The sequence below is a fragment of the Uranotaenia lowii genome, chromosome 2 (assembly GCF_029784155.1).
Source record: "Uranotaenia lowii strain MFRU-FL chromosome 2, ASM2978415v1, whole genome shotgun sequence".
Classification (NCBI taxonomy): Eukaryota; Metazoa; Arthropoda; class Insecta; order Diptera; family Culicidae; genus Uranotaenia; species Uranotaenia lowii.
In genome coordinates, this window is record NC_073692.1 from 310,075,256 (window position 1) to 310,102,180 (window position 26,925).

Below are 26,925 nucleotides of genomic sequence, written 5' to 3' on the forward strand. Positions count from 1 at the left end.
CTTTATTTCAGTTAAAAAATCGCGATGAATAAGTTAAGCAAATTTTGAACAAAAAGTTCATGAAATAATTCTAAAATCTGAGTTCAAAACAAAAATCAAAGGTAAATTTTAGTTTCAAATCTTTATCAGAGTTCGGTTTAAAGAAAACTAAGTATAATAAGTATAATATTTGTAGCTAAAAATACAATTAGTGTGTATGGAAACACTGACAAGCCAAATCATTTTATTTTACAGCTGTTTAAATACTTTCAACATTCAAGGAAAAAATAGCACTTTCTCCTATTTAGAACAGTTTTTTAGTTCAGTGTACGTAATTGAAAAGTCAGGTACATTTTAGTAAAAGATATTTTTTATTACCTGAACGTACATTCTACGTAGCCTAGGTAAATTGTGGGTTAACTCATGGAACCCCATAAGATGGTAGTGTTCTTATAAATTCCAAACAGTGTCCTTCTATCGCTCATCTAGTGCAGATTCTTATTATAGAAGTTTTTAAGCTTATATTTGAAACTTGAACTTTTTTGGTTGAAAAAATATTTTCTACCAAATTTAAGCCGCTGTGCTTATTTCAAAATGTACGGGAGCAGTAGATTATGGTCAGTTCCTGTGAATGAAGCGGATATCATCTACGAAATCGATGCGCACTCGAAATCTCCAATCGGACATCGTTTTCCGGAAACTCTCGCCGCATTAAGTATGACCAGCGGCATTCATCATGGATGTAAAGTCTTGAAAAGTAATTCAGATTACTGAATCCCTGGGCAAATGGCCCTCCGTAACCAATATTACTAAGATAAGATTCACATACTGAATGTTTGAGTTAACTCAATTTTAATCATAAATTGATGTATCTTTGTAACCAATTATGAACAATAAAACACTTGAAAAAACTCTTACTTTTCTTACTTTTTTATCACCGGGAAAGTCCAGATTTGAAAACTAACTGTTTTCAAAAAAACTGTTGTAACCTCAATAATCCATAAATTATTTTAATAAATTTAGCAAGAACCCCGATTCTACGTCCCAGTGTGAAGAAGAAGCTTCTGTTTGCATTCGAATTGATACCCGACAGCCCCAGAGTCTGCAGACGGTTTCCAAGAGAAGGAAAAGCAAGTCGGAGCGACGACGCTCGATGGCCAACAAACTATTTCTCGTAAGAACAGAGAAACATAACGTGAACCATATGTAACCCGTACCTTCGAGAGGGAAAGTTTCTTACGGGGAGGGCCTTTTCCGATGCTTCCACGCAAACACGGAGTGTTTAGTTGATGTTCGTTCATAGACTAACTATTATCAAGTGAATGGACAAACCGTCGGACTTTGTCAAGGTTTGTTTACTCAATAAAAAAAGGGCAAGTAAAATGTATTGAAAACACATAAACGAAATGGATGCCCCCATATATTACGTAACGCTCTTAGAGAGAGCGGGGGGGGGGGGAGGATTTTCTCAGCGTTACAAAACGTTCCTTAAAAAAATTCATTCTGAAACTATGTTTGGGCTATAGTGTTACAATTTTATCAGATCCGAATTTAAGAGCAAATCAAAATCAGCTTAAAATATGATTGAACCTGATTTTTCTTCCATAGATTTTCCAAAGTCCTGATTAAGTCTTCCAAAGATTTGAAAAATTGTTCAGTAGGATTTATACTGCATTTCCGTGAAAAATTCGAATGATAACCCCATTTTACGGAATGAAGAAAATTTTGCATCACATTTCACACATTGAAGTACATTCTTCATCACAATCAAAAGTAATATTCCATGGGCATAATAATTAAACCTGGTTATACCATCAGTCAACGAAGATAGATCAAATGTTAACAAGGCGATCGTAAATTGTGTACAGAAAGTATGTATTTATGTTGGTTGTCCACCATGGGTGCACGGATTCACCGCAGTTTCTGCCTAAGTATGTGCTCACATGCATTCTTAGATTATTTAGGTCGGCAAATCTCCAATGCAAAGCGTACTTCATACCCGGACTCCATGGCTTCGTATGAACTGTTATGGAGTGAATGTATTGTGTTGATGCAAGTTTATTTTTGGAAGAACGAGTCAATCAGGTGGGCTAGTTTACTTACAGGCATTCCGGCATCCGTGTATATACCTGGCCAGCTGGCAACTGATTGAACACATCTTACCTGTCGGCCACTTATGGGATTCGTACCCAAAAGTTTTCCTGTCGATACCGCGATTCGAACCCAGTACGCCTGGCATACTAAAACCAGACTCGCGCCAGTCTATCCGCTAGACCACATCGGCGCTCTCAACGGAAATTGTGTACAGAAAGTTACCATTATTGACTTCTTGGGAGCAATCTGGACAAATGTGAACTCCTAAGGTTGCGAAATCTCTTCTTCTTCTTCTATTTTGTCGCCGATGCTATTTTTAGCATGACTTGGAACTGCCTTATCGACCAACTCCTATTATAGTCCAGTTACTGAGACTATATGACCAGAGTATCTGTTTATACTCCGTAGAGTTTACAATCTTTTATACTCCGAAGAGATATTTTGTATTCTTTTATACTCAAGTAGAATTTACACTTTTCGTTAAGTTGTTACATTTTGTGGTATTAGTGTTCACGTCCGTGGACTTATAAAACTTCCTTAACCTAGATTTTAGGGTGGAGGCATTCGATCCCTGGAACTCTGGCTTATAAGCCAAAGACGTTCGCCATTAGGCTAAACGACCACTCCTGCGAAATCTCATGAGATTGAAATTTTGATGAGTGATATTTTTCATTTTTGAACTTCACTGTGATGTTGAAAAATCTTATCGTGAACTTCATAAACAATAACTGCCTTGAATTTTGGCGATTTCTAAGTCTGAGGGTCATAATCAGAGGTGCCAGATGTCCTGATCAATCAGGATTTGTTCTGATTTTCGAAAGTACGTTCTGATTTTTCAAATTTTCTTGATTCGTCCTGATTTTGGAAAAATTGGTTTTAAAGATATATTGAACTGTCCTGATTGAAAAAAAAAATCAAAATTGCAATTGAATTTCCAGTTAAACTATCAGAACATCAAGAAAACTGTAAATAGAAATGTTCGGTTCATATGATATTTAAATGGTGTTTTTTACATGAACTGTAGGTCAGTCAAGATGTGGCTCGTTCAGCGCATAAATTAAGTAATGCGTCTACAGTTTTTGTATTTTGCCTTTATTTATGCAATTTTAGCAGAATTTGTGGTGTTCTGAAAAAATCTGAATTTTTCTTCATGATGTCCTGATTTTTGAAAAAACAACCTGGCATCCCTGGTTGTAAACAGAAAAACTACTTTTTGGAGGACAAAGATGCAAGAAACAATCGATAAATTATGACGGAGAATTAAGAAATTGCATTTGCGTAATTTCTTGAAAAATACTACTCAGAACTAGAACAAGTTTTTTTTATCTCAGAAGAAACTGAACATAACACATTTTTTTAAACATCTCCAGTTAAACTTTTGAAATGTTTTTTATGAGTAAACAACTTCAATTAAAAACAACTTACTGATTAACACACATTCAGTTCCTTCATGATTTGATAAGAATTCGTTTATTTTGTTTCCGTGTTGAGTAAATATATTTGTTTCTTAACTTTTTTTAATCGTAGTTAGCAAACAGATGTTTCGTTTATATTACTGGATAAACAACAAAAATTCTTCTGGCTCATGTTTGACCACACTTGGTGCTGAAATACGCTATTCTGGTGTGATAAGTCCCACATACTGTTCGGGAGATTTAAGAGATGCCAATTTATGAAATAGTTATTCCAACAGTTATGATATTTTAAACCTGTTAAAAACGCTGGTATAAAATTTTCGCCTTGTCATCAGGGAAAAAGAAGTGCAGATATCAAAATTCCCAAGCTCAAAACTTTTTATAATAGAAACACTTAAACTTTATTTACTTGCCAGAAAAACATTTAAACTCATTGACATCACAACAATTTCGATTGCATTTCTTATAAAATCTGAAAAATAATTTTATTACTTTGAATACTTAGAAACTCTCTTGGAGTTAAAGTTCTCACGTAACTAAGTTGAGTTTTAACATTAATGAAGAAGAGAATTTCTTATTTTCCCAAACATATTAAGTAATAAAACAGATATCTTTTAGAAACAAAAAATAGTATACATCTAACGATTAAACCGTACCAACGGTACAGTTGTGTTTAGCTTCTATCCAAACAGTTTATCTTTTTTTTAATTTCAGTTCAAAAAAATCATTTTAAAAATATTAGTTGCACATTTGCACACCACAAGACTTATTTTATTTTTATTTAATATAATGTAATAATTTAAAAGTATCATATAATGATGTAAAAATGATGATGACATGGTTTCTCACATACTGAGAAAACTATCTCAGTTTTTGATTCTCATAGAAAATTTAAAAAATCGAGAATAGTTTTAAAAAATCGAGCAATTTTACTCTATTCGATGCCTTTAAAAACTTTACCCAGTTTGACATATTGGCTTAATGATATCACCTACAAATTTCATATTGCTTTTATTATCCTTTACCAAAAATGTTGTTGGAAAATATTGTTCGTACAATCACCAAATTCTTTTAAATTCAATATTTATGTAATTTAGTAACCTGATCGGACAAAATTTAATAAAAATGCGAATCAAAGATCAGCCTATTTTTAACTTCTGACATTGCAGCTGAATAAAATCGTCTCATTAATTTTTTAGATTTTAACTAGTTCACTTTTGTAGTATTTTTACCCCTAAAAAGTTTTAAATTTCAATTGAAATTACTGTAATTGGTGTTTTACTGCCCCTATTCGCATATGAGTCCCATGTGCATTTTCATCGTTTTTGAGATATCGATGAAAAACGCTTCCTTGTGGTCCAATTTACCCATAAAACAGATTTTTGATCGAATTTTGTTCCCAAAATTTCGAGAGTGTGAAAAATATGCGCATATGAGTCCCATGACCAAAATTCAGCGCTAGAGCTTAGAATTAAAGGAAACTAAATAAAAAATTAATTAAAATTGAAAAATCGATAATTAAGTGCTAAAAACATAAAAATTGGACGTAAAGTAGCAATATGATTTCGAAGAAATATGTTTTTTTATTACAAAAAAAAAAAACATTAAGTAACAGGTGAACTCTACCAAAGTTTTTCGATAAAAATCAAGCTATGAAAAAATTAGTCTTCGGTCTGGCAGGATGGATCCTCCGCAGATAATTTTGAAGATCCAATGTTTAATCGGTGTGTAGTTTGAAGTTTGTTTCGAAAACAACATAACTATCTTTTTTAAATTTAACTTTTTTTTATATATCCACAACAACCACTGTTATTTTAATCACCTAGAATGATATTCCCGGTAGAAATCTTTCACTTTGTCTTGGATTCCAGCAAACTTTTGGTTGGAATTATCCACGTATCCGTAACACACATTAAATTAAACTGAAGTTTGATAAATTCGCAGCAATTGTAGAATGTAAACAAAGTTTTTAAAAAACACTGGAAAACACATCCCACTGGACTTAAAAACCATTCATTGAAATCAGTTTCGAATCAGGATCTTTTGAAATCTTACTTCTATCATCGAAAAGAATGGTAAATAAATAAGAAGATATGATAGAATAGTACTTGCCACTTGCCACCAGTAGGTACTTTTAACTATTGCACAAGAGACTTATTTGCGATAATCTCTGCACGATGGTTAAGAATATTCGCATATGAGCCACATGGATATTTTATTGTAATTTCTCCGTAAATACTAGTAAGTAACAGCGCAAAAGTAAACAAAAGTATTTTTTGAGGTGTTTTCTATCCGAACTATTGATAGGGTTTACCAACAAGTGATGCATCCGATTGTTTTCATAAAAACAAGTTTCATAATTTACAAGCGGTTTTCTCGGTTTGCAGTTTTTACACATGAGACTTATATGCGAATAGGGGCAGTTTATGCGTAATGACATCACAAATATATAAAAAAAAACTATGGATTTTCAAATGTTTTCATTTGATTGTTAATTAAAAACAAAGTTTGTTGCAACTTATCCCTTTTTATCAGTAGGGTGAAAATCACATGTTTTTGTAAATTCAAAATTAGCTGGTGAATCCAATAATTTTCCTGACTACGTCAATTTGCTGTCACCATAACCTTAAAACTTTTGATGAACGAGCCGTATGATTATCTGTGAACATTAAGTTTTTAGAAGCCATTGAAATTGGAAAGTGTTGCATGATGCCCCAGTTGACGGCACTCAATATCAATTTCTATTGATTATAGGAAAACTTACAATTATACTGATGATCCGAATGTTCTGTGATGTACCTAAATGTATATCAGACCGCTGCAAAAATTACTTTATTGCTCCCACATGTTTTTCGATGCCTTTTGGGTTTTTGGGTCACCAAACATCAATATAAAATTTGAGATGATTTGGTTGATTCCTGAGTTAGCGCAACGCGTTTCAATTTTGTTTAGAAATTCGTATGAAAGAAGATATTTCTGCACATTACATCATCCAGAAAATACAAATAAGCCTGTAATAATCTTTAACTTTTGGTTTTGATTATTCCTAAGCTTTTTTTTGCTAGCATGTCAAGCATCTAAGTATTTCATGAAAAAATTTATAAAAATTTCAAAATAAACAACTTGAATCCATTGAAAAGTATTAAAAAATGGCAAACTTTCCTTGCTAGTGTATTTTAATAATTTTAAGAAATGTTTTTGCAAAGGTTTTATAAATCCATAAATTCCCAGGCTATGCAAAGCAGTTTTTTTTGATTTTGTATTCTCATCTTATGACTACCCTGCGTTCAATTAAGCAGTCGGAAACATAAAATTTAAAAACATAAATTTTAAAACACAATTTTTTATAACATCGAATATCTTTTCTGGGGTACCAGTTAGGATTGTGCTTTATTCATTCAAATGTAGAATCAAAGAATAATTTTCATCCAAAGTTGTATTTTTTGGAATTTTCAGCGCATATCGCACATTTTGAATGAAAACTATTGTTTTCCCATACAAATTTCCATACTTAATTAAAATTCGTTGCTCTAAGGACATGATGGATCGCTTCAAAAATTATTATTCCTTTTTCTGGAAGCAAAAACACCCAAAAAAGTTTTGAGATGTGTAAAAATATAAAAATTTGAAATTTCCATACAAAGCTTGCAGCTGTTTAATGTATATAAATAGTTCGATTTCAGTAATTTGTATTGTATGTTAACATAATTTATGTCAAATTCACTATGAAGTACGACATTATAATTTCTATTTTATTTGATAGCTTTTTTATCCATCGAAAACTAAATCTCCAATCCAGATGAAAAGAGTAGAGGTTACCTGCGTAATATTCATAGAAACGTACGTCGCGGCGCACACAGGGGTAAATGCACCTTATAGTCGATCATAGTTATTCGCGGACAAATGGTGAACGGTTTACATTTGATGTCTTCGCAATATTTTTATATTTTTGGATGATTTATCAATAATTCTTGAAAGAAAAAATTGTTTTTTTTCACCTGGAAGGGAGATAAAAATAAAGTATTTCTTGAATTAATTAGTTTAGAGACTTGATGTCTTCACAAAAGTTGTAGATCTTATTATTTTAAGCAACTTTGTCAAAACATCATAAAGATCGCATGAAAATCAAAAAAGTTACGAGAATTTTAAAAATAACTAGCATTTTAACAAGTAATTTTGAATTTTTATTTTATATCTTTTTAAGCATACGATTTACAAACATTGTATATTTTAGAAAGTTGTTCAAATTATTAAAAAAAACACAATTTTGTGAAACATTTCAAATACATATTTCAACTAAGAAAGGAGATATATGTACTACAAAATATCCAAAATAATGCCTTTTTTCAGTAAGTTATAACCTAAAGAGTTCGGAAGAGTTCGTATAATTTTTTGAGAGGGTTTTGTTAGTGAAGTTATTGGCTTTCCATTGATATATAAATTTAACATTAGTTTTGGATAGATTTTCTGCAAACTATCAATCAATATTGCGCCTTTTCCTCTAGAAACACTTAAAATTCGAAGAAAAAAACCCTCAATTTTTCCAGTTTGTAGAGGAAAAAACTCATTTTTAAATGCTAGTTTGCAAAAAATTTATCTAAAACTTATGTTAAACTTATATATCAATGGAAAGCTAATAAATTGACCAACAAAATCCGCTCAAAAATTACACGATTTCTTAAGGTTATAAATTACTGAAAAAAGGCATTATTTTAGATATTTTGTAGTATAACTCCTTTCTTAGTTGAAATATGTATTTAAAATGTTCCACAAAATTGTGTGTTTCAATAATTTGAACAACTTTCTTAAATATACCAAGTTTGTAAATCGTATACTAAAAAAGATATCAAATAAAAACTCAAAATTACTTGTTAAAATGCTCGTTACTTTTAAAAATTTCATGCGATCTTTATGGTGTCTTCAACAAAGTTGCTTAAAATAATAAGATCTACAACTTTTGTGAAGACATCAAGTCTTTAAACTATTTAATTCCAGAAATTATTTTTATTTCCCTTCCAGGTGGAAAAATCACTTTCTTCTTTCAAGAATTTGATAAATCATCCAAAAATATAAAAATATTGCGAAGACATCAAATGTCTACCATTTAACGTTTGTTCGCAAATAATTTTGATCGCTTATTAGATGCATTTACCCCAAAGTGCGGCGTTACTATTTGTGACATATGGGTGAAGAGGGTCTTAAATGTTCATTTTCGCGTTGCGTAATTTATGGATGCTGCCAAAGAGTAAATGGGGAGTTGTGCTGCTGATGGAGGAATAATTATTGAATTTAAATCCGCATCTTCTCCATTTCTTTGTCTTTTTTTATTTGCTGTAGAAAATTTGTTTTTTTTTCATAAAGTGAGGTATTCCATGAATATAACAGTGATTTATTTCTGAAATTTAATTCAGAAATTCATTTGTTGTTACCAGACGAAAGAAGCAGCATCGAAAATATCTTAATTACAAAGGTCAAATTAAACATACACAAATCATGAGTAAAAAATGAGTTTTTTTTTCACAAGCACCTTTTAGAAAACCCAAACACAAGACGTCTAGCTCAAGTTTTTTTTTTTGCTTGAGTTTAACCGACAACCCTTAGCTATATAATCAACGATGATATTTTCATAAAAACAATATGACTATTTGAGAATCTATAAAAACAATTTATAATTTGGTACAGAGATCAATCAAGGTAGTGAATGCAAAATTTTGAAACTCTCTCGTTATTTTTTTTTATTTGTTTCCTTATGATTTCCTTATGAAGATGTGTGGGTCCCTAACAAAAAAATACATATGTATTTTATTTGGCTCTGATTAGAAACAGTTGGTATACATATTTTAAATTAAATGGTTAATCTAACTATTGGAGTTATACAAATTTCAAAGGAAAAATCAAGTTATTTTGTGAAGGTTTTATCTCTTATTTTTACTAACCCGCTCGGTTTCTTTTTTGATAAACCTTAAAGGTTCGTTCACAAAAATTTTTGGTAGCACCATCAATTCCTAACTTTAGCGAGCATAATTTTGAACCCGTTGCTAATCTCCGGAAAATATAAACAATATACCCAGTTGAGTCAAACCAAGAATAGCTTAGCATCCGAACGAGTCCGGAGTCCAGACTCCAGCGTGCGGCCGTATGTTTTCCATTCCCCTGCTGCGAGCTGGAAACCCGAAACGATCCAACACACAGTCCATAAATCAACAATCGAAGAAGGAAATCGACTTCTCAAGAACTACCGGCTCTGACTCTGGAACCTTTTGGCCCGGATCCCAAAGAATCCGAGATGCTTCTGGGTGCCATATGCTTTGTTATTCCAAAAGTTCCATCCGCCTCGAGAAGTAGAAGTTGTATATTGTAGAAGAAACACACTCCTCCAGACTTCTCCATTCGATAGTCGTCTAACTATAGGTATGTTTGTGGGTAGTGTTAAGAAAGCGAGTGTGGAGAGGTAGTGTTTTGGTACTTGGGAAGCTGCTGAGCTGTAAGCCAAACAGATTACGGAGTTACAAGTAAACTTGTGCGATATACCTACTACCAGAAGAAAAATAACGGGCCCGAAGATTGAGAGGGCGGAAAAAAGGGTTGCACCCAATGGTGGACATAATAAAAATAGGAAATATCCAACCGGTAGACGATTGGAGCAAAACAACAACCGAAAAAAAACAACAACATCTTCCAGGGTAAGAATAACAAATTCCTGCTGCAGAAGAAGAAAGAGGGAAGGTAGTAGAAAAAATCTGCCATGCTGGGAGCAGCATTTTCCGGTAGGTTCCATCGATTGTTTATGCTTTCGTGATTTGAGCTGTTTGAGAACTGGCTGTTCAGTCGTGCGAATGAGGGATTTGATTGGGCGGTGATTTGTATGAATTGTTTTTGAATTCTTGAATTTATAGGAATTTTTTGCTTTCCACCAAAGGAATGAGGAAAAACCATTTAAAAAAATTTAAATTTAAGCTTTAATTTTTACATGTCTATTCCCACGAAGTATTCGTAATAATTCGATAACTCAAAATTTTGCTTGTCAAATTCTCTGAATCATGGCAGGCTTCTAAACAAAGAAGATAATCGACATTGCCAATAACCGTTTTGGTATGGTTATATAACCATTACCTTCGTTATCGAATAAAGGGTGACACGGTCAAAATTTGGTCAATATCAACTTGACGTATTTCTTTCAATTTTGCATTTAAAAAACCTGAATACCCCTCATTTGAAGGTGTGTGTGTGTGTAGAATGTTGCTCCTATTTTGATTTTGGAATTCACTCTTCAGTTGTCAAAATGCCGTCCAAGGAAGAAGAGCAGCGTATCAAAATTTTGCTCGCGCATCGCGAAAATCCGAGTTACTCGCACGCAAAACTGGCAAAATCGCTAAAGTTGCCAAATCAATCGTTACAAATGTAAGTGTTTGGGAAACGTTTGTCGACAGCAAGGAAGTCTGGATCGGGGGAAAATCGAAAACCGGAAGACGCTTCGACGACAAAGAGAGTTACCGGTAGTTTCAAGCGAACTCTAACCTCCCTCTCCGAGATGCCGCAAATAAGCCGGGTATATCGTCTACAACCGTGCATCGAGCCAAAAAACGAGCCGAACTATCGACTTACAAAAAGGTAGTGACTCCAAATCGCGATGATAAACAATACGACAAATACGACGGCCAAAGCGCGATCCCGGAGGCTGTACACGACGATGCTGACGAAGTTTGACTACGTGGTAATGGACGACGAAACCTACGTCAAAGCCGACTACCAGCACCTTACGGGACAGGAGTTTTATACGGCAAAAGGAAGGAAAAATGTAGCAGATATTTTCAAACAGTGTCACTGTCAAAGTTCGCAATGAAATATCTGGCTTGGCAAGCCATGTGCACCTGTGGCTTGAAAAGCAGCATATTAATAGCTTCCGGGACTGTCAACCAAGAAATTTACGTGAAATAGTGTTTGAATAAACGTCTGCTGCCTTTCCTGAAGAAACACGGTTGTTCCGTACTGTTTTGGCCGGATTTGGCATCTTGCCATTACGGTAAAAAGGCCATGGAGTGGTACGCCACTAACAACGTGCAGGTGGTTCCCAGGGACAAGAACCCTCCCAACACGCCGAAGCTCCGCCACATTGAGAAATACTGGGCTTTTATCAAGCGGAACCTCAAGAACACAAAAAAAAACTGTTTAGGACGAACAGCAGTTCAAGGCAAACTGGCTTTCTGCGGCGAAGGATGTGGACAAGGTGGCTGTACAAAATCTGATGGCAGGGGTTAAGCGTAAGGCCCGGCAATTCGGATTTGGAAAAGCGGAAGCCTACTGAATATTTTTCCTGAATTTTATACTTGTTCCGGCGCAGTCATAATGAACAGCGGTCCACATCAATGAATTACAAACAAAATACGAAGAAATACGAAAATTATGAAATAATTGAAAAATGTTAAGTGAATTAGTTTTAAGGGAAAAAATATTCTGTAAATATTTCACACAATACAATGAATTACCCCACCACTATTTTACACAACACATAAAATGAACTACCAACACTGTACACTCACAACATAGAACTAAGAGTGAGACAAACATGACATGAAAGTGATAAGTGAACTGAAAGTTTAGTTGTATAAGTGACATGTATATTTATTTATGCTTCAATAAAATCACTTTTCAAAACCTATTCACGCGAACGGACGTTCTTTTGCTCCCGAAATATCGGTTCATTCTCTGGCCTTTGTTCGCTCCGCCATCGTTGGTCATCCGATGACCAAAGTTGTCTGCTGATTTCGGATTCATCACTTACCGTTTGGGACCCAATTCCTGGGACATCATACAACGGAATCCTTCGTCCGTACAATACTAATTAAACTTGAAAAGGAAATTGAATTTGATTTTTTAAATAAACAATTTCACCGATTTACACGCGTTTTCCCTTGTCCAAATTTTGACCCTTTAGTTTCAGAAAGAGAATGAGAAGAGCTCTGTTGAAATAAACTTTTTAATACAATTGAACAGAAGAATTTAATACATTTTCTTATGTCACTGAAATATAATACAAGGAGCACTACAATACATGACAAAATGGTGTGATCGAGAAGAACTTACAGTTAACCCTTCTAAAACAACAATCATTCCTTTTACAAGAAAAACCAAGCTAGATTTGGGGACTTTTAAATTAAACGAACAATATTTAAGTCTCCATTCAGAAACTTATTTTTTAGGTATTGTGCCTGATTTAAACCTTATTTGAAATAGTCACATGAAACAGACAATTGAAAAAGCTACTAAGGCCTTATGGTTCAGCAAACAAACTTTTGGTAAAAAATGAATATTAAATCCAAGGATGATTCATTGGATATACTCGGCCTTTTTGAAACCAAGAATTACCTATGCAGCTCTCGTATGGTGGCCTAAAACAGAAGAAAAGACCATACAAACCTTCTTGACAATCTTCACAAACTTATTTATACTGTTATGTATAACAGGTGCAAGCAGAATCTCTTGTATTCTATACTGATGGCTCAAAATTGATAATGCAGCTGACGCAGGAATAACGGGTCCAGGTGCAAACATGTCTATACCAATGGGAAATTGGGTGACAGTTTTTCAAGCCAAAATTTTCACCATTCTCGTTTGTACAAACTTATGTTTGGTTAGTGATTACAGGTATGCAAATATAGCAATTTTTTCAGATAGTCAAGAAGCACTTAAATCTTTCTTAAATCTTCAGCGTCTCTCGGTGCTTTCTAAAAATTGAATTAAAAAATATTGAAAAACGGATGATAGAAACAAACTGGAAGAACATTTTAGGAGCAAAATAATCGAAGCGTAAGATTGTCTCAAATGTTTACAAAGCAAAAAAGATTCTAGCACTTTCTAAAAAATACTTTAACAGGACTAATAACAGGACACTGTGAATGTCGTTATCATTAAAAACTTATAGGCAAAAGTCATTCTTACGTATGTCGATTTTGTAGGGTTGAGAAGGAATCATCGGAGCATCTTCTGTGGGACTGCCTTTGTCTTATATCAAAAAGAACAAAACTACTCGGAAAGAGTATAGGTATTAGATCCTTCCGAAATATCTTTCTTCTAATATATAAAGATGAGTTGGACTATATATGTTTGTTTGTTTGTATGCACCTTATACAAATCCACACCGCTTAACCGATCAGCCTGAAATTTGGTACAGTTATGTATTTGGACCATGGTAAGGTTTTAGTAATAGTTTTGAGCCCCTCCCATCTAAGAAAAGGGACCCTCCAATACAACTTTCGTTTTTTCTCCCACGAACCAAAAGTCATGGCACCATTTTGTCGACCGATTTTCGTTTCCTTTGGCGGGATTGTTTTCACCACCCCCATGGACTGGGCGTTAGAAACGACCATCTAGAGTTCACGTGTACAGGATAGCAAATCAAAGCTTGCTGAGCATTCAAAATTTTAAAGGGAAAATTTTGGCGGGTGTTTTTTGTCATTCTACTTCAAAGCACGTGAAACCGGTACGAGATATTTGGATGCCATAATATGCCTACATTTTGAGTTGAAAAATCTAACTAGCCTGTTAGGAATATAGATATTGACAAGAATTGTACATAGTGTTTATCAAAGCTCTTTACCGGCGCTGGGGGGCTTTGAGGGTCTACAAAAACAAACAGTGAACTGAACAGTGAACAATGAATTGACTTTTTCAGCTGAACAACTATTTGGGCTGAATGTTGAAAAACTTATGAACCGATTTTCATAAATTCCAGCTTTTAAAAGCCAACCATTTTAATATTTATGGGATTTTTCATAGAGAAAAACAATGTATTAGATTCGGCTTTCACCCAAGCAACCAAAAGTTCGAATATCACTTAAGGAACGAACTAATAAGTTCATATATAGCTGTACAAAAGTTCTGTGGAACTTTTTTGCTGTTCAAAATGCTTTTTCGAGATCCATGGAACTTCATTCTTTATCAAGTTCAGCCAATACTCAAAAAAAGCTTTAAAGTACTGTTTTGGTTTCTGTTTCTACTTTTTGGGAACTTTAAAGTTTGTATGAAGAAAAACAATCTACTTGTTACGTACTTCTCATTTTTTCAAAATCAAGTAGCTATCAAAGGGTTGCAAGTCTTTTTGTACAGCTCAATAGTTCGTAAAAAGTCTCTGTTGTACTATTTTGTAAACTTGAAAGTTTGTAATTAGTCCCAACGGGCGTTCAAAAGCAACTTCGTATTATAGAAACTATGAAGTAGATTTAAAGGCTAAAATCTACTTTTTTCGAACTTCAACACGTGTTTGCATAAATAAACACATCGTTACTTGGGAAACAACTATATGAAGTACACATTAAGTTCCGGAAGAACTTTTTAACAGCTTGAAAGTGGGAATTAAGTAGAAATAAAGAACCTGAAAGTCGTTTTAAAGAAAATCATCACATCGAGTAAAATCGTTGCCTACTCATGATGTTCATATAGGGCAACAAGTATGGATCTCAACTTTCAAGCGGTGAGCTCGGGTTCGAGGCTTGGTAAGAACATGTTTTTTAAATGTAATGTGAGTTAGTAATAAATATAGTTGATTAATATGAATCAAAATAGCAGACTTGAGAAGGCAATTGAAGGAGCGGAAAAGTAATTTTTTCGATTTTTTATGCTGCTTATAAAGTGGATTTTGAAGCTGGTTAGAAGTTGTTTGGCGATTTATGCGAACTTTTTTTCAACTCTCAAGTTCGTTTAACTACTTAAAAATTGAGCTGAAAAGAAGTTGTATTAGCATACACGATTAAGCTGATTAAACCTGATAGAGGAATGTTATCCGAACTTTTGGTTGCTTGGGCAGTCTCTTAGATAGCCTTCGAGGAATTCAAACGGGAGTTTAGAAAATTGATTAAGAAATTAAATCTAAGGTTTTGAGTTTTATACAATTCACTTTCATTGGCAAATTTCTATCTTTTGAGTCATTTTTCGTAATCAATGTGATTTGACAACATTGATCACTTTTCACAATAATTAATGGGATGATTGTGTCCCACAATGGAAACATTGAAATATACTCAAATGAAATCTATTTCATAGCATTATAATGGTAACTTCGGTTCAGAGATAGTTTGTTCTCGATAACTTTAAAAAACTATTAGTGGAACTTTTAACGTTTAAGAACAAGTACTTATAAAGCAGTGTGATTTTAAAAGCTCACATACAATTAAAAACATGCAATGTGAGTTTTGAACATAATTCAACAAGATTCAAAAGTCTTTTTTGAAAATTTCTAAGTAACTAAAAATTGAATATACCATTGTACAGGGAGATCATGTAACTTGAAAATTGGAATGATTTCCAAAAGAAGTTTATATTGAATGGGGGATGTGAAAGTAAAAAAAAAACAGTTTAATCAGCTGAAGATATCAGGTAAATGCTTTTCAAGCTTCCTTAGAAATGGTGGGTGAAAAAAATGTTTGTTATGATAGGATGAACAAGCATTCTAGGGAAATAGTTTAAATTTCTTTAAATACAAACAATTTTTTTCTGAATTATGAACACGAGAAAAACAATAAATATTCTCAATCAAAACATAAAAAAACTAACAAAACTTACATAGCTCACATGACCTAAAATTGGCGAAATTTCTTATATCTAATGATGAATACAAAGCTTCCAAAATTTCGAAAAGTCCAACGACTCATTTTGATTTATATTTTATGCGAACTCGACCAAGGCCGGGTAAAATCAGCTTGTATTCTATAAGTATCAAGAAGGTTGTTAACTTCATTCCTGTAGTTCTTCCAGATTGGGAAAATGCTAACCAACAAGAAAGTAACACTATTGAAATCAAAAGTGATCTATCTCGATTAGCCAGATTACACTGAGTAACAAAAAAAGATGTTTTGAAAATAGTCCAGGGTTTTCCAACTGAATTAGACTGATATTGACGCCCTGAGTCCGAAAATGACCATGGTTTTGTTCAATCAGGTCAGGATATTAGAATACATAAATTTTTTAAAGTCGATTTTTCGCCAAAAAACAAATTTCTGCGATTCCTCATGAGAAACCCCTGACGATTTTCTCGGTTTTTCTAAAGAAATAAAAGTCAACATATGCAAATTCTATCAGTTTTTATTTAATCTAAGAAATTTGAAATTCATATGAGCATAATATTAGAATAAGAATGAGCGTAACGAGACACAAAAGTTTAGAGTTTACGGCATAAATCGCCGTTTCTTCGATTCCCGTTTGTGAGCAGCTGCTGGGTTGTCTCTCTTCAGCGACCAGCAGTAGTCCGCCATCATGACTGCGTCCCATCTCCCCTGGTACCTCTCCTTCATTTGGCGCATGTCTTGATGGAACCTTTCTCCCTGCTCGTCGCTCATCGCTCCTAGGTTTTCAGGAAACTTCTCCATATGTGAGAACAAGAAATGCATCTTCATACTCATCAAACACCCCAGTTTTTGGAAGGCCTCTGTCATGCTGCTGACGAGTGTGGCGTGGTTTGCTGCCTTCGTGTTCCCCAGGAAGTTGATCACCACCTGCACAAACGATTTCCACGCAGCGCGCTCTAGTGTGCTCATGAAGTTTTCAAACTCTGCGTCCTTCATCAGCTGCCGTATCTGTGGGCCGTCGAAAATGCCTGCCTTCGGCTTCTCAATGGTCAGTCAAGGAAAGGCTTTGCACAGGTAGTTGAAGCATTTCCCATCCTTGTCCAGGGCGCGCGTGAACTGTTTCATTAACCCTAGCTTCATGTGTAGTGGTGGGATCAATATCTTCTCCCGGTCAACAGAAGGTTCGTTTATGATGTTTCTCGCCCCAGGTACTAACTGCTCTCGTGCCGGCCACTCTTTCTTAACATAGTGGTGGGCTCTGTCTCGACTGTCCCACATACATATAAAGCATGGGTACTTCGTGGACCCGGACTGTTGACCAAGTAGAAAGTTCACCATCTTGAAGTCGACACAGATGATCCATTGGTGCTGCTCATATTGGACTTTGTCGAGCACGTACTTCACTGCTTCATATTTCTCTACAAGAGTTGTTGAGTGCGCAAGAGGGATTGAGGCGAACTGGTTCCCGTTATGGAGGAGCACACACTTCAAAGAACGCTTACAGCTGTCAATAAACAGTCGCCATTCTCTCGGATCGTAGTGAGGAGCCCCGAGTTTAACAAGAAGACCGGCGACATCTCGGCAGTACACTAGGTCTTCCTCCTGGCAGAAGTAGCCCATGTAGCCCTCATGCCTTCTACGAAAGTAAGTGATACGCGCGTCCTCGCCAAGTAGATTTTTCTCTTTGAGTCTGGAGGCCAACAGCTCGGAGGAAGTCTTTGACAAGCTGAGATCCCGAACAAGATCATTAAGCTCACATTGTGAAAAGGGCTGCGGACCATCTCGTGCTTCATACTCTTCTGCATATCCTCCCTCGTCTGTACTGGTAGTGGTGGCCTCGTCGTCGCTGTGAGGAAGCTCTGTGAACGCTGGTACAGGAATTTCTTCGCAGTGAGCAACTGGACGGCGGGCAGATGGAAGGTCGGGGTACTGGATGCTGTGCCGATTCTTCCGGTTGATACCAGTAGTATTGATTGCACAGAAGTAACAATCCGATGCATGGTCAGACGGCTCCCTCCAAACCATCGGTATCCCGAACTTCAGTGAAGTTTTCGTGCCCTTCGTCCACCGCCGTCCATGCACGTCTTGCACACCTTGTGCGGTGCCCAGGACTTATCTTGGTCACCCAGCTTGACTGTAAAGTAAGCCTGGTAGGCGCTCTTCACAAAGCCTGTGATGTTCTTCCTGTCCGCTGCCAGCGTGTATTCTCCGCAGATGTAGCAGAAAACGTCAGGCTTATTCATGCATGAATGTCGAGCAGAAGACATATTAATAACCTGAAATAGTAATAGAAATATGTAGCCTACTTTCAGATAATAAATTTTGTGAATTTTGTTAATCAGTTAATTTTATAATTACATAGATTGAACTCAAAACCCCTATAACTAGCATATTGAAGCGTATAAAGCCATATGACTGTATCTCAAAAATTTGACCTGATACAGCAAAATCAATGTGATATTCTAACTCAGGACACAAAAATTAGTCTGAATCAGCTGAGAAACCCCAGACTATTTTTTGGCTGTCACCCAGTGTTATATAGGGGACAAACCAAAAAGATCTAACATTTGGTCGCGTGGTGGAAACCCAATAAGGAAAAAAAATGTGACAGGATGGAGCTTCAAATGTATTAAAGTGAAAAATATCGTTAACGATTTAAAAGTATTGACCGCATTTTTTTTTTAAGATATATGCATGCACATAAGAACTCCGCTTATCCGAGCGCCGAATATCCGAGCTTATCCGGAGGAAAATTAATCGAAAACTTAATCCTCTCACAACCCCCGGTACCACATTGACATTTTGGTACCCAAATGGAATTGGAATAAAAGAGAAACTGATGTGTTTGTACCGTAAAGTTAGTATGGTCCGTTTGTATGGGATTTGACAGTTGCTTAAGTATTTTGGTTTTAACTTTTATCTTGATCTATTTATGAGATAGTTTAAAAGTGATGCCAGGAAAGTATACTATGGTTTTTGATGATTATTCATATTCATTTTTGAAAGTCAACTTATGGCCAAAGAGAAAAATTATTGAAGGATTGGATACAGTACACTTCAATTAACTCTGTTATGATAATTTTGTAGACCTTTGTTTACAAAAATTGTGAGGATTATAAAGCAACTTAAAACCAAAACTGAAATATGTGGATTAATTCTGTCGATTATAGATCTATAATGCAGTCTTGTACAAATAGAACTACAGACACCGTTCGTTTTTGGCAACATTCGATTTTGACAACATCAGATTTTAGCAATATCCGATTATGGCACATGTAAAACAAAATCGAACGGTTTCTTGGAACGACACACTGTGGGCCAGGAAACACACATTTATAGTCAAAATTGGCTGCAGGCCAGAGAGTTTGTTAAAGCTCATCGGTGTCTTCGACAAAGCTACTCAACTATATTTGTGCTATAAGTTGATGAATTTGAATTAGTTATCTTTTTCTCCGTAAGGTGGCACCAAATCATCACTTTTTACCGAAGCAAGATACATGCATGGTTTGTTTAACAAAAAAAAAGTCATGTATTTTTTTAAATATTATTTTTACAAGCTAAGCAAACAACACAGAGCTTAACAATATTCTACAAAGTTAAAAAACGTTAAAAATATAATCAACAACTTTGTTGAACAAACCATGCCAGTAACTTGCTTCTGTAAAAAGTTAAATTTCGGTATCACCATGCGGAGAAACAGAGTACTAATTTAAATTCATCAATAGATAGCGAAAATACAGTCAAATAACTTTTTTGAAGACACCCAAGAGCTACAGCCAACTCTCTGGCCTGCAGTCAATTTTGTCCACAAAAGTGTGGTTCATTATCTATAATGAGGATACTCGATCTCTGGGAATACTTGATTCCTCAGCTATATCTCGAAACTGGAATGTCTTACATTGGTCAACTGTTCAAGTAAAATCTGCCAAATGGAACAAAATGACAAACCTGTTATCTCCAAAAGATTTCAAAATAAGATAAGAATGTAATTTGAAGATCTTTTTTAATCATTTTAAAATGTTTCCCTCATAAACAAAAATTAATTATAATATTCATTCAAATATGTCAATCGTTTGAGAACAATTTGAACTTCTTAATGCCACATTTTCAAAGCAATAGTAAACTCTCATTTTTTTAAGAAAATTTTTTCCAAATTTCTCACGAAATCGCTTCTCGTTTATTGATGGGTTCATGTAGGGGAGATGAGGGCATAACGAGCACCCAGGGCATAATGAGCACTCCTTTTTTCTACATAAGTACGTATTTTCTTAAACAAATTTTCATAAGGACTTGTTTCGTACTACCCATATCATAAATTTTTCACCAAAAAAGAAATATCCTTTTCATCTATACAGAGATAGTAAATAATAACTAGGTTCTCATGTGACGAAAATATTATAATTTTTGAGCACCACCAAATAAGCATTTATGACCTTTAAATCATCTTGATCTGAAATGTACGCACTGCAACATGATCTACTCATTGTTTCTCAATTTTCAACATCATAATTTTTTTTTTCACTTCAATCAATTTAAAACGCCTTCTTACTTTAATTTGTTCACTAGAGGCGAACAGAGCACTATCAATGAAGGCATAATGAGCGATTTCTGCCGGGGATTCTAGCAGCAAATTCGACTCGATGAAGTCAACTGAATAATAGAGCTACAGCTTAGCTTGTTTCGTCTGTCGATTTGGCCTATTGGTAAGGTGTCGGAGAGGTAAACAGTAGACTCGAGTTCGATTCCTGTTCGAGGGGTTTTTTTTTTGCACATACCATTCATGATTGATTTTTTTTATTGTTACATTATACGGCTAATAGCATCAAAGCATCATCCGTCAAACAAAACACCAGAAACATAATGTATGAATATGTGTTAATCCTTTGAATTCTACAAACAGACCTAGATTATTTTGTTTTTGCTTTGTTTGATGAATCTACGCCTCACCGTTTAGTGCAGTCATGATCATGAATGATAAATGAAAAAAAAAATCACCTCGACCAGGAATCGAACTCGAGCCTACTGATAACCTCTCCGACATCTTACCAATAGGCCAAATCGTCAGACGATACAAGTCAAGCTGAAGCTCTATTATTCAGTTGACTTCATCGAGTCGAATTTGCTGCTGGAATCCTCGGCAGAAAACGCTCATTATGCCTTCATTAGTGGTGCTCATACTGCCTCGGAGGGTTTCTCATTATGCCTCTACAGTGACTGGTTTTCAGCTTTCGGCAAAAATTTTTAAAATGCATTTTTAAACGTTTTTATCTACTTTTTCAAGTTTCATCCAAGTAGGCAATAGACTATTTTAGTGTCTGAACACGAAACAATGATGTAATTCACATATTACAGCTGTTCTCTATGGTTAAATAAGCGTTTTCCTTAAGGAGACCATTATGCCCCCATCTCCCCTAGTATTTTTTCAAAAAAATATGATGAAAATAAGAAAAAGGGATCCAGTATCCCCATTCTTCCCTATCTATAAAAATTAATACTTGTCTGTCTGTCTGTCTGCACCCTATAGATTTGAGAACTACTGAATCAATCATTTTGAAATTTGGTATGTAAGAGTTTTTTTTTGGGGGGGGGGGGGGGTTACGGAAGTTGTGACAATATGTGGCAAGGGTGGGAGCCCAAGTAACACAGATTATGCCAACTAGCATAAGGAAGTTTTATTATGGTTTAATTATGGCATTTTTCTGTGCAGCTCGTTTTATGACGGTTTTATTATGGTCATGCAGAATGCTTATATTTTTTTTCGACCATATGTTTTCAGATGGTTTTGAAAACGCTATAAAACTTTTATTAAACATACTGTTTTAGTTATTTTGAAAGAGTTATGAATGCTTTTTTTAAACCATAATAAAACACAAACTTAGAAGTTTGCTCCAAGCTTTCTTTTGCATGTTCTATAATAGCACTCAGTGCCTGATTATTAAACCGCCATAAAACTTAGTGACAGTTCTCGATCAAAATGTCAAAACAGGACACGCTCAGATTAGATAGCACATATTTGAATTGGAACTCCCATTTTTACACATTTTTGGTAAGTTATGCGTGTTGGTTTTGAGTTTAAATTAAAAAAAATACATCTTTGAAAACTTGAAATCACCGAAAGTGGTATGAATATCTTTACAATATGAGTATTGAGTGAAAGGGCCCAAATAGTAGGAAAAAAATGCTTGACGCCATCATTAATTCAAGATGGCGGCTTCCGCTTTTATTTTCTAAGCTGTAAATTACTGAAAATATCGTGAAACCTTCACAATATGGTTATAAGGTGAAAGTGATTAACGAGTAGAAGTCAAATTTCGTTGCCCGTCGCCATCTTAAATCCAAGATGGCAGCTACCACTCAACTTAAAAATACTGTAAATGACTGAAAATCGCATAAAACCTATATTATAGGGGTATAAGTTAAAAGAAATCAACCGGTAGAAGTTGAATTACGCTATCTTACGCGATCTTAAAATCTAAGATGACAACTTTCTATAAACTTAAAAAATGCTCTTAATCATTGAATATCGCATGAAACCTCCAAAATATGGGTATTTGTCAATTGGGATAAGCTATAAAAAGTTAATTTTTGCATTCTGACGCTATCTTGAAATCCAGGATGGTGGCTTCAGCTGAACTTAAAAATACTGTAAATGAATGAAAATAGCATGAAACTCCCAAATATATTGTATTGGGTGCTAAGGCTAAATGATAGAAGTCAAATATCTCTTTTCACGTTTCTCTGAAAATCTGTAAGTGACTGAAAATCCCACAAAAACCACCACAATACAGACCCCGTTCGTTTTTGGCAACTTTCGATTTTGGCAACATCGAATTTGGCACATGTGCCAAAATCAGACGGTTAACAGAAACAACATAACCTTATAGTTTTCGCTAGAATAAGACCAATACAATTTAGACATAATAGCATGATAGGAATAAAAGAATTACATAAATGGCAAAAAAATCAAAAACTAGAAACAAAACAAGAAAAGTTCTAAATGCATTAGAAAAATAATGAAAAAATAATAAAAGTGATTTAAAATGATCTAAATTGTTTTAAAATAGTTGTTTTAATGTAGTATTACGTGAAAAAAGTTGTGTTCAAGCGATTTTCATTGATTAACAGCATTTTAAATTCAATGGAACCTGCCATCTTGGATTCCAAGATGGAGTCGGAAAGAAAAAAATCGACATCTTCTAGCTTAGCCTTTTCATTCAATACTCGTATAGTGGTGGTTTAATGCGACTTTTTGTCAGCATTAAGCATTAAAAGTTGAGCGGATGCCGCCATCTTGGATTTCAAGATGGCGTCGAATAGCGAAATTCGACTTCTACTCGTTAAGCCCTTTCACCCGATAGGGGAAAAGTTCATATAACGCCCTATGTGGCTAATACGCGCCACTCTTGTTTTGAAGAATCTGAAACATTTTAAGCCTGCAAAATATTACCAATTTGTTTTAAATGCTGTGATTGGTCATGGCAAGTATGAATTTTTCCTTAAAATGCCCCTGTGTCGTGATAATTTCACAATTTAGGTTTTTCTTCATTTTGATCTAAATTTTAAAACACTTTTAATAAGGTGTCACCAAGCAGAGAAAAACGAATAAGACAATATTTTCTGACACATCGATAGAGGAGAATCTAAATTACGATTTTATGCTAAAAAATCATACTGAACTCGCTTAGGTATGCTTTTCATGGGTATGTTCTATCACGGCCCATGCGCTCTTTATAACGCGCCAATCGTAGTAGGCTGAAAATAGCATTAATTTTTCAAAAAGGCCAATTTTCATTGAAAATGAACAAAAAGTCTTAAACCATATTTTGAGCGTTAATTCAGTTAAAAAAATCAATATTTCATATTTTGTTAAATTTCCATTAGTCCATTTTGATTTTCTTTTCAGTCAAAGTGTCTGTAAGTATTGGTGTGTTTTCGGTCTTCGGCTGCTCTCGGGTGTGTTCGGCTGCTAGGCGCGTATTGAATACACAGCGGCGCGTATTTGCAACACAGTTTTGTTCTGTTGCTTTGAATATGGTTTTTAAAAATCATGTTTTTGTAGAAACTTTAGCAATTTGAGTAATGAAAAATCATAGGAATATGTAGAAAACACTTTTCTTCAACGATTACACCCATTTTTAACACAATTTGTACATGGAATACATAGAAAATCAGCGATTCGCTTAGGTGGCGCATAATAGGGCATGTTCCCCTACCCATTTTGTTGGGGTTTCATGCGATTTCAAGTCATTTACACCATTTAAAAGTTCAGCGGAAGCCGCCATTTTGGATTTCAAGATGGCGTCAGACAACAACTCATGATTTATTCCACGGGTCATTGAAAACCAATCCCTTTTCATTCAAAAAGTCTGTCCTCATTTACTGTACTAATGATTAACAACTCAGAAATGAGGAACTCAACCTTAGCGTGTGATTGGTTGGCTTGCGAGAGAAACGTCAAATCGTAGCTTTTTTTGGGGTCATCATTAAACCATAATAAAACTATGAATTGACTCACGCCATGTTGGTTGCAAAATCGAAGGGTACAAAATGACGCCATGTTGATGGATTTACAATGCAAGCATTGGAAAATATTTTTTCATGCCTTTTTTCCATCAATCCCATCATGATTGACCATCAGATTTGACGAGGCGCATTTATTTTAAGATACTATTTCATATACATTTTACCTAAAATCTTGACTGGCAGTAGAAAAGACGCTCATTATATGGGTAAAACATTGGTTTTTTAGCTATTAATTTTACCAGATCATATCTGAATAATGCTATCATCATTCATCAACCATTACGGTTGCTGGAAAAAATAAAAAAAACTCCGAGAACTCACAGAAACGAAAAAAACAAAAATTTCTAACATGTTTTATAATAGCTTTTTAAAACCTTTGGTAACCAATTTTGATGACTAACAATGATTGGTCATGATGACGTTCCTAGGATTTTGGCTTTATTAGAGTCCAGGTTATGTTATAGAATGTGCTTTAGCTTTTTATGAAGATTAATGCTATGGTCCAAACGACATTTTGCTGACCATAATAAAGCTAAAATTGTTACTTGGGAGGGGTTCTATGTTTTCCAAATTTTGCGTGACATCATTAATGGACGACCCTAAGCTACCTTCTAGTGTAATGTTTACATGTGCAAATTTTTGTGACGTTCTTTCAAGTAGATATTGAGATATTGTCCAATACATTGAATTCTTTTTTGGGTCAGAATTACGAAAAATTATCCCAGTTGGAGAATCAAAACCAGCTGAAAGTCAACCATTTGACTAAAATTCATACGGTTAATCGTTTAAGGAGTCCTAGAGGATCTAACATTGTGCTAATTCATTCTTATTTTCACTTTTCATGAAGTGAAGATGATTGATTCCATGAAGGTAGGGAATATTAGAGATTTTATTGATATTCAATTCGAATATACGTCAAAAAGCGCAGGTTTTGACCTGCCAATATGTGACATGGAATTTTACTTGTTGTATCTGGATAACGTTTAATCAATCATTTACAAAAGTAATCAATTGAAATATAAAAAATTAAAGCACCATATATTTTAGTCAGCAAAGTTTTGAGAATTTTTGTGCACAGCGTTAAAAAAATATGAAAAAATCCTTCAAAAAAGTATCATTATGTAGACTTCTAAGAAAGGGGAAAATCCTTCACAGAAAAGGATAACCAGATTCATGCTGATGTGTTTGCTAAACTTCTACTCCAGGGGCAAACCAAACAGCTTAGGGATTTATCGTGTTTTCGTTCGGTTGGACACCAGCCGAAAGGAAGAAAACAAAAAACTTTAATCGTTTTTTGCTTTTCATTCACATTTTCTATACTTCCAAATGGTCAATCGGTTTCTGTTTTCGTCTACGTTTTAGCATTTTCACGTGTAAGACAGCAGAATCCTGGCGACAGTGAAAGTGATTAACGCAAAGTTTTGTCAACTGGTCAAGAGCCAGTTCCTGGGATCAGCCGTTTTCAGACACCAGAGATAAGTGAAATGGTGCCAGAAGGATGCGAACGAGAAAAAAATCAATTTATTATCGTCTCGCAACATCGTATCGATACATACAATGGCGTGTAGCCAATTTCGCGTTCGTTAAAGGACCGATTTGAACTCCTGTTGATTCTCCGATGTGACAAGTCATCTCATCCAAGGCTCGATGACTTGTTTTTTTATGTTGCTCATCTTGTTTTAATACACAGATTCCACCGGGAGGAAAAAAAGCGATCTTTCCCTGGTGGTGTATCAAAAATTACGGCTCGTCATCGTCCTCATCATCATCCATGAGCATCGGAAGAGTGCTGCTGCCTGGTGGGTGGCTCATAAATATTCATTCGGTATCCATTTCCGTGTGCAGACATCGGAAGGACTCACACGTGTTGTCCCCCCTGCATGTGTAGGGAAGGACTCTTGGCTGGCTGTCCTTTGGAACGCGTACATGGCCAAAAAAACTGAATGGATACCGGAAGGTAAAGCGATTTTTCCAGAGGCGTGGGTTAGAGTTTTTTACATCATCAGGTTCGCTTTCGATTGAAAGAGAAAAAAAACTTAGATTTTAAGATTTCAATAGTAAGGAATAGTAAAGGAATCGCTTCAAGAGTCATATTTATCATACTTTGCACATTACGGTTACTTTTTTTCGCCAGAAGGCTACCTTTTTAAAAATAACTAAATATGTACTTTAAAGCTACTTACTTATGTGTATTGAAGGTTTTTTTTTCAAGCATCCAAAAAAATATAATGAAAAAAATTTAATTCAATCGATCACCTTATTTCGAGGTAGATTTAGGTCACAAGGCACTTAGTTGAATATTCACACCATCGTTGCCAAACTTCACCCACAGTAAGTCTTTTCAATCGTTTGAT